The sequence below is a fragment of the Battus philenor genome, unplaced genomic scaffold, assembly GCF_028537555.1.
Source record: "Battus philenor isolate CCGP_79_NKW_IND1 unplaced genomic scaffold, ilBatPhil1.0.hap1 SCAF_13, whole genome shotgun sequence".
Taxonomy (NCBI): Eukaryota; Metazoa; Arthropoda; class Insecta; order Lepidoptera; family Papilionidae; genus Battus; species Battus philenor.
The window spans coordinates 11,908,452-11,916,174 of record NW_027181675.1 but is presented as its reverse complement, the minus strand read 5'-3'; positions in this window follow the sequence as shown (position 1 = coordinate 11,916,174).

Sequence of the window (7,723 nt, the reverse complement as noted above, 5' to 3'; positions counted from 1 at the left end):
AGGTAAATAATAAAGAAGTAATAATTAAGTGCCGTATAGATAAAAAATTAATCAAGGATTTGCAATAAAGAAAAATATAAAAAGATAGAAGAATAAAAACGTAAAGAAGAAAGAAATGATAACAGATGTAACCAATATAAAAGATTTCTGCCGGTTAGCTGTAAAGGATTACAGGAGGCCCAAATAAAATAATGGAAACTCTCAAGACCTCTATTACGATTTTACCTAATGTGGAGTTTGAAATTTTAACTTAATTTTTTACATATTATAATTTATACAGATTTAACTTAAAAGCGTATTATTATTTATATACTCAATTATTTTATAGATATGTCAAATTCTATGAAATTCGTATTTTTTTCTAATGACACGAAACATTTAAACAGCTAAATATTTTACATAAAATCTATGAATCTATCTAGATTTTCAGGAGCTTCTAAAAGTGAAAATGAAAAGTATAGGCAAAAGTGGTAATAAAAAAGGAATATTAAAAAACGTGTACAAACTTACACTATGAATACCTTAAAATAGAAATTGACAATTTACGTTTTGGATATTTACATTTTGCTATTTTGGAAATTCAATAATTTCATACTATTGTTAGCGTAAAAAATATATAACGATACATTAGTCCGCAAATTTGTGTTACACAAATATTACATTACATACAAATTGGACCTAATGTTTAAAGTTCTAACAAAGAAAAATACAAATAAAAAATCTGGTCAAATAGTGATCGAAGACAACAGTTATATAATATATTTAGTTTTTCATTTAAAAGTATAATAAAAATTTATAGAATCATTTTTTTTAAATAAGTCCGTTCCTCAGCAAAATTTCAAAAATTAATACCTGTTTTTCCTCACCCAAATAAAGATTGTTGAGCCTGTGAATAAGCGTTTTACCTGTTGTAGATTCTCAGTATTTAAAAGCCGATTTATCTCCAGGCAACTGACCTAAATTACAAATTATTATATAAAATTACAATTATTTTAAACATAGTAAAATACATGGTCATTACTTACCCATTTTTTTTAATAATTGTATTGTAGAGAATATGAATCAAAAATTAATGACATAGATAATAGTTTTCTTCGTTCTTCTTGTTTGCATTAAACACTACTTGTGATGTCGTATGATAACATTTTGACAAGTAATTTATTTAAAAAAATCTGTAACAAAACAAGACATTTTTAATAAAACAAGTGATATTAATATTTTACATTAATAAATATATATTTATGAAGGAAAATAAACCTATAGTGAATTATCAGATTTATTACATGTACTAGTTTAAGGAATCAGATATAAAATAATCAGAATGTTACTTAGTGATATGAACAACTGATGCTATGACAATCTCAATTTTTAAATAAGAATTTAGCGTCTTCTGATAGTATTTAAAGCAGGTCTTTTTAACTGGAATAGACTACTGGGCTTTTTAGAAACTAATGCAATTTGTGGTCGAAGCCGAGTGCAGAAGACTCTTCTTATGTGGCGTTCAAACAATATTCTCTATTAATAATTTTCAATTAGCGCGAATTTTGACAAATAAATGTCAGTTAGTAATAATATCGCATAGTGAGTAATATAAATAATGAAAAATGAATAACAAAAAAATCATAATAATACGATACATAAGTAAGAAAGATGCAAATGTATATATATATACATATATGTATTTATGTATATATATTATATTATATTATATATGCATATATATATATATATATATATATATATATATATATATATATATATATATATGCTCGTTTTAAGTGATAGTGGGCGGGGCTCATCGCTTATGTAACCGATGGCCTTTTGGACCGAATGGTTCTCGAGTGGCGACCACAAGCCGGTGGACGCTTCGTAGGTAGTTTCCTAACAAGCGGGACCGGGAACATAAATAAAGTCGCGGGAAGTCGCTGGATGATTTAGTTCGTGGACCTTTGTTTCCACGAGCTCAATTTCGATGAAGCAAAGTACAAGCATTGCAAAGTACAAAGCCTAGACCGGCCAGCGGCACAACATTAAATACATCAAATAGCAAATCGCTAGATGCGGGTAGCCCAAGAACTGTCGTGTTTCCCTAGAAGCAACTCATTTACTCTGGTTTTAAAGACTCCTAAGTTATAGTTGGCTGGGAATAATGACGCCGGTTGTTTCCACGTCTTGGCTATTCGCACTATAAAAGAACTGTCGAGTCGCTTAGTGCGGCAGAAAGAGATTTCAACCAATGTACCGATGTTTTGTATCCATGCATCATGTTGTCCGATAGAAGAAAGGAAACGGGGGAATTATTTGGTCCACTTCCGACGCACACTCTCCAAAATGGAGTGTTTGCATACCATCCCAATATACTGGTAACTTTTCGTCGATGCTCTAAGCTATAAAGCTTGTAATTGTGGTGATTTGGTTCGCAGAGAACACTGCTGCGCACACTCAAGAAAACTTGTATGTGAGCAATAGCAATCATATATAAATAATGCATAATGTGTGAACTCTTTAAGATATACCAGGAATCTAACCCGTGACCTATGATCGAAAATCTCAGTCCTCGAACGCTTGGCTGTCACCGCAGGCGGTTTGCGTTAACTTACATTTCACAATAAATAAATCATTTATTATTAGAATACCATTAAAAAATAAGGAATTATTATGATAAAATTGTCGTAAAGGGTAATGTAAAGGGTGCTTTATAATAAATGATAATAGTAAAATTAGTAAATGAATTACATGAAACAGTTAGTTAGTAACATAAATGTAATATACAAAAATCTATAAACAATTTGTAATATACTCTACCAATAATTACTAATAGTACCCAATTAATAGACTAATGAATAATATATTAGCAATTAACACATTAAAATTGTTGCAAAAAGAGCTATTTTTAGTAAATAGTAATTATTTATAATAAGGGACATATACATACTTAATGTATTTAACTATTTATTCATTTCAATATCTCTTATATAATGTAAGTTATGCGGCGAACATAATACCGAAAGCATTTTTACCAGTTAAACGCTTAAGGGTGCAGAGATAAATGAATGAAGGTGCAATAAGTAAAACTCATAAAAAAGAAAGAAAAGAAGAATGAAAATGAGAAGGAAAATAATGACGAAGATATAAAATATCTAATGTTGTATATACTACTGACTACTACTACCACCTATAATGATATTTATATATAATATAAATCATGTATTTTAAATATCTTTATATATCATTAAAATAAATATAATGAATTATAATACAATAAATTAATGTTATGAAGTAAGTAAAATAATAATTAAATTGTAAAAAAGTTGCTACTTACATTTGCACTGGAAATTACACTTTCAGGTACGAAAAATTTCGTTCGTATTTGCATTTCCTCACCTTCGACGTTTTGCTTTCATATAACTCAAGTCATTGTATGCGGAGTTACAATGAAAAGCGATATCAATTTCGGTAGCATTACACACCTTTCTCAAATCTTTTGTAAATCACAAAATAGGTATAGATTATAAAAAAGATTTATTTTAGTTTCAAAATTCACTTAGCCCGGATGTTGACGGTTAGCGGCATTGAACCAGACTGGCGAGGGACTCCCCCTGTTTTCCGGCTTTATTTCGGGTAGGGCGGAAGCAAAAGCTTCCCGCCCAACAGAAGCGTTCAATTCCTCAATTCCTCACACAAGCAACAAATTAAAATTTAAAAAAAATACATCTATACATATACAAATATCTTTTTAAACCTCAACGATATGTTTTTCTATCTCTTCATATAGTAGTGGAATAGCAACAAACTTTTACATACAATTAATGCTTTCGAATATTTTCACTATTTAAATTGTACTTAGTTTGTATAATGAAAGTAATATCACAGATTATAACAACGATTATTTTAACAAATTGAAAATGGTAAAACCATACTATAGTCTATGGATTTCAACATTCATGATTTTATCTCGTAAAGGAGTCCCAATTAAAGCTCTTACCATGGCTTATCGATCCACAGTAATCTTGCGCATGAGGATCGAGGTGTTATGAACAGGCGTCAATTAACATCAGGGGCAGACTTTATTAGATACATTATCAAATAATATCAGTAATTAGTCAATCGTTATGATACTGCCTATTAATAATTTGTTTACAAAATGTTAACGCCTAGATCAGAGGCTATGAACCTTTTTAATCATACAGGCCAATTTAAATTTAAAAAAAATTTTGGATGGCCGTAAAGTTCACACAAGTACACTTATTTAACTAAGCTTTATTTATAAGAAAAACCAAACAAAAAGAGAACAGATTAACGAATTTACTCGAAATTTTTAATGAGATATTTGGTGCTGTTTTTTCCATGTCGGCCGGAATTGCTGAGGCTAGATTCAGGATTAATTGTTTCGGTTTAGTGTGTATAACCATTTTAATATAATTATTTTATACTTACATCTTGATTATAAGAAGTCGACAAAAAATAAAAAAAAATTCAAAAATAATTTCCGTTCTGCATAAACATTTTTATTGGGCCCAAACGACCAGCGGGCCTCGTGTTCCTCTTCCTTGGTCTATATCTCACTAATACATACTTATAAGTAACATAAGATCATTTAGACTACACTTGCTTGTGTGCTGCATATAAACAAATAGATTAACGGTATTCTTCTCGTCTGAGAAACAGCTCTTAACATTCTTTCTCTATATTCTATATTTATCTATTTAATTTGCTACGTTCCGAAGCTTTTTTTAATTTGTTTATTTAATTTGCTAGGCTCCAAAGCTTTCGAAACCACATTATATTTCTTTAATACATCATCATCATTTAAGCTGACGTCTACTGCTGAACATCGGTCTTCCCTATAGATTTCGTAAAGGGTCGGATAGTAACGACCAACTTACGTCTTAACCTTAATATGGTTGCAACCTTATCTTAGTGATAAATCAATCTAAAGATAACCAATACTCGTTGGTATACGCTTTTATATCTTAAAACAATAAAATTAATTAAAAAAGTTTTACAGAATTACGGATGAAGATACAGAGCTTTCAACCATAGGAAGTTCAACGCTGAACATAAGCCTTTTTCATAGACAAAGTAGGACCGGTTGGAAGCGGCATAAAGCGTCTTCCGATGATCTCTGCACTGTCGTCTGTCCGCCTTATGGGAGAAAAGACGATCTCTCCATGGTCATTTGTCCGCCTTACGGGAGAAAGTCTTATCCTTCGCTTGCCGGCCTATGTCTTCCACTCCAGAATTTTAAGGTTCAAGCGGCTATGAGGTCTGCGAATCACTACCACTAGCAACGATGCCTACAATTTCAAAACCCGGTACGCATTTTCGGTAATTAATATATATCGTCTATAACTAAAATAAAAAAAAAATGCTCTATTAGTTTTGCCCTCAGCAAAATCTTCGGCGATAAATTTTTATTTTTACAGATTTCTCATAGCCAATTGAAAAGACCACAACATAAAGAAAAAAAAAACTACTGCTATTTTTCTTAGTTTTACAGAGTGAGGAAATTTAAAAAAAAACTAGATACATGATAAAATGAGACATACAACCAGAGTTCGTTACAAGATTTCTACTTTAGCAGGTTTTAGATAGTGTAGACGAACAAAAGGGACTAAATCCTACAAATAAGTTACTCAACAAGCTTTAAGGGATATGTTATAAAGTGAACAAACTAAAATTTTCTTATCTTAAATTGGATAAACAAAGAAATAGTTTATGTATTTGCACAAGGATTGACATTAAAAATATCAATTTTAAATTCTTTCATTCAAAATATTTCGTTTTATTCAATCTACGCGGAGCACGCAATAAAAATGTTTTTTTCCGTTACTTACGGCGACCACGAGGAACAGAGAGCGGCTTATGTTAAACTACTTTTTCCCCGTCTTGATTCTATGGTTCGCACTATCTACTGTGGGCTTAAAAATATTTTATACGAGATTTGTACTGGGAAAAGTAGTTTGAAAAAATGCATTTTCATTGAACCTTCTCAGTTCCATTACTGGTAGAATTACCTAAAATCCGTTCTTAGTTGACTTGAATCCGATGTAAGAAATTTGCTAATTAACTAAATCTCTAGAAGCTTCTAGAAATATCGCAATGAGTTAGTTTAGGAGTGTTAATCTCATATACATTTGTACATATGTACATGTACATATGTATTTTTATATTATATATCTACATGTATATAAGCAAAATTTATAAAATAGATAATACATAAAAATTGTACATAAAAGAGAATAACAACAACCAAAGCTAACGATTTCCCCGTAAAAGATGTTTTTCTCTGTCGAGAATTCTGAAGTGCTATTGATTACGTCTATTTTTATACCTCCTTCGTAGTAATGATAAGTCGTAAGGTTGATTTTTATGATACTCCTTGTTGCATGTTTTTGTGATTTTTTTAAAAAAAAATTCTGTCAAATACGCAACGTTGTTACTAAAAAATAAGTAAAAAATAAATATTTACATATCCTCTTAATACTTCGGTCTTGAACTGTGTCGAATATATGTCACCACTTACAACTCGTTGTAAGATACCTGACTTTTAATCCTAACCTAAAAATTAATAAAAACTATATCATTTTTATGAACATTTAAACAAACTATTGTATATTGTTCGCTTATAGATGTAAAAGCTTTAAAGTAGTGAATATACAGCTCATTTGAGAGCAAAAAGGTTTTACATCTATTTCCATTCAACATGTATATCACTCTGATATATTAATTAATCTTTTCTATTGAAATGCGAAAGACTAATAATTTCAGGTAGTACAATTTTAATATGCTTAAATTCGGTTTCAATCAGCCTTCTTTCTCTTGTCCATAAAGGTCAATTTTGATCAGCTTGGTCAGACTGAATCCAATCCGAGGCACTGGGACCCCAAAGGGAGTACAATTTTAATATGTAGTAATTCGAAATATAACAACGCTCTTTCTAATTACATGACATTATTTATTATTTCTGGAATTATAAATTTTCAACGAAGGTACTATACGTTAAACAATTTTTTGCTTTTATAACTATAAACAATCATCCTGTGTACAAAAGAGGAGAGTGGTTATATTTTAAAAATATGTATTTGTTCCGTTTCGTATGAATTTTAAAATGACTGATATATGTACACATGAATTTTACTTATAAATATGAAAGACTTATTGCATCATTGCATAAAAAAACTTAACTTTTGTTTAGATTTACAATAAACATGTTTCATGTAAAAGACAATACTTTTTTTTGTATACCTTTTAATTACATATTTTATCTGCGATCTGAGAAAATTTTAAATTTATTAATTGGCCTATACTATAAAGGAGTTACGCAAACTCTTTCATATATAAATAATCGGAATTTAATAAGCAATGATAATTTTGTTAACAATTTTAGTCAACGAAGCAATAAGTACGCCTGAGCTAAGCCATAAAGGTTATTAACCCCGAACATCATCTAATATAATCAATATTCAAATGAACAGTTCTTCTAGCCTGTAATATTATATTACCTGGTAGTTACTCATGTTTAAACACAAGTAACAGTGAATCATTACGTTTGTTTTCACTGCATCGACTTATTTTTTTTGTTTATGCCTCAGCAAAAAACCACTGATAGAATATATTATTTTTTCACATCTGTTTTATTTCCATTCTCTTCTTCCATACTCAATATTATCTTTCTCTCCTTTCTTTCACTCTACAGTTCTATCTATCTTTCTCTTCCATT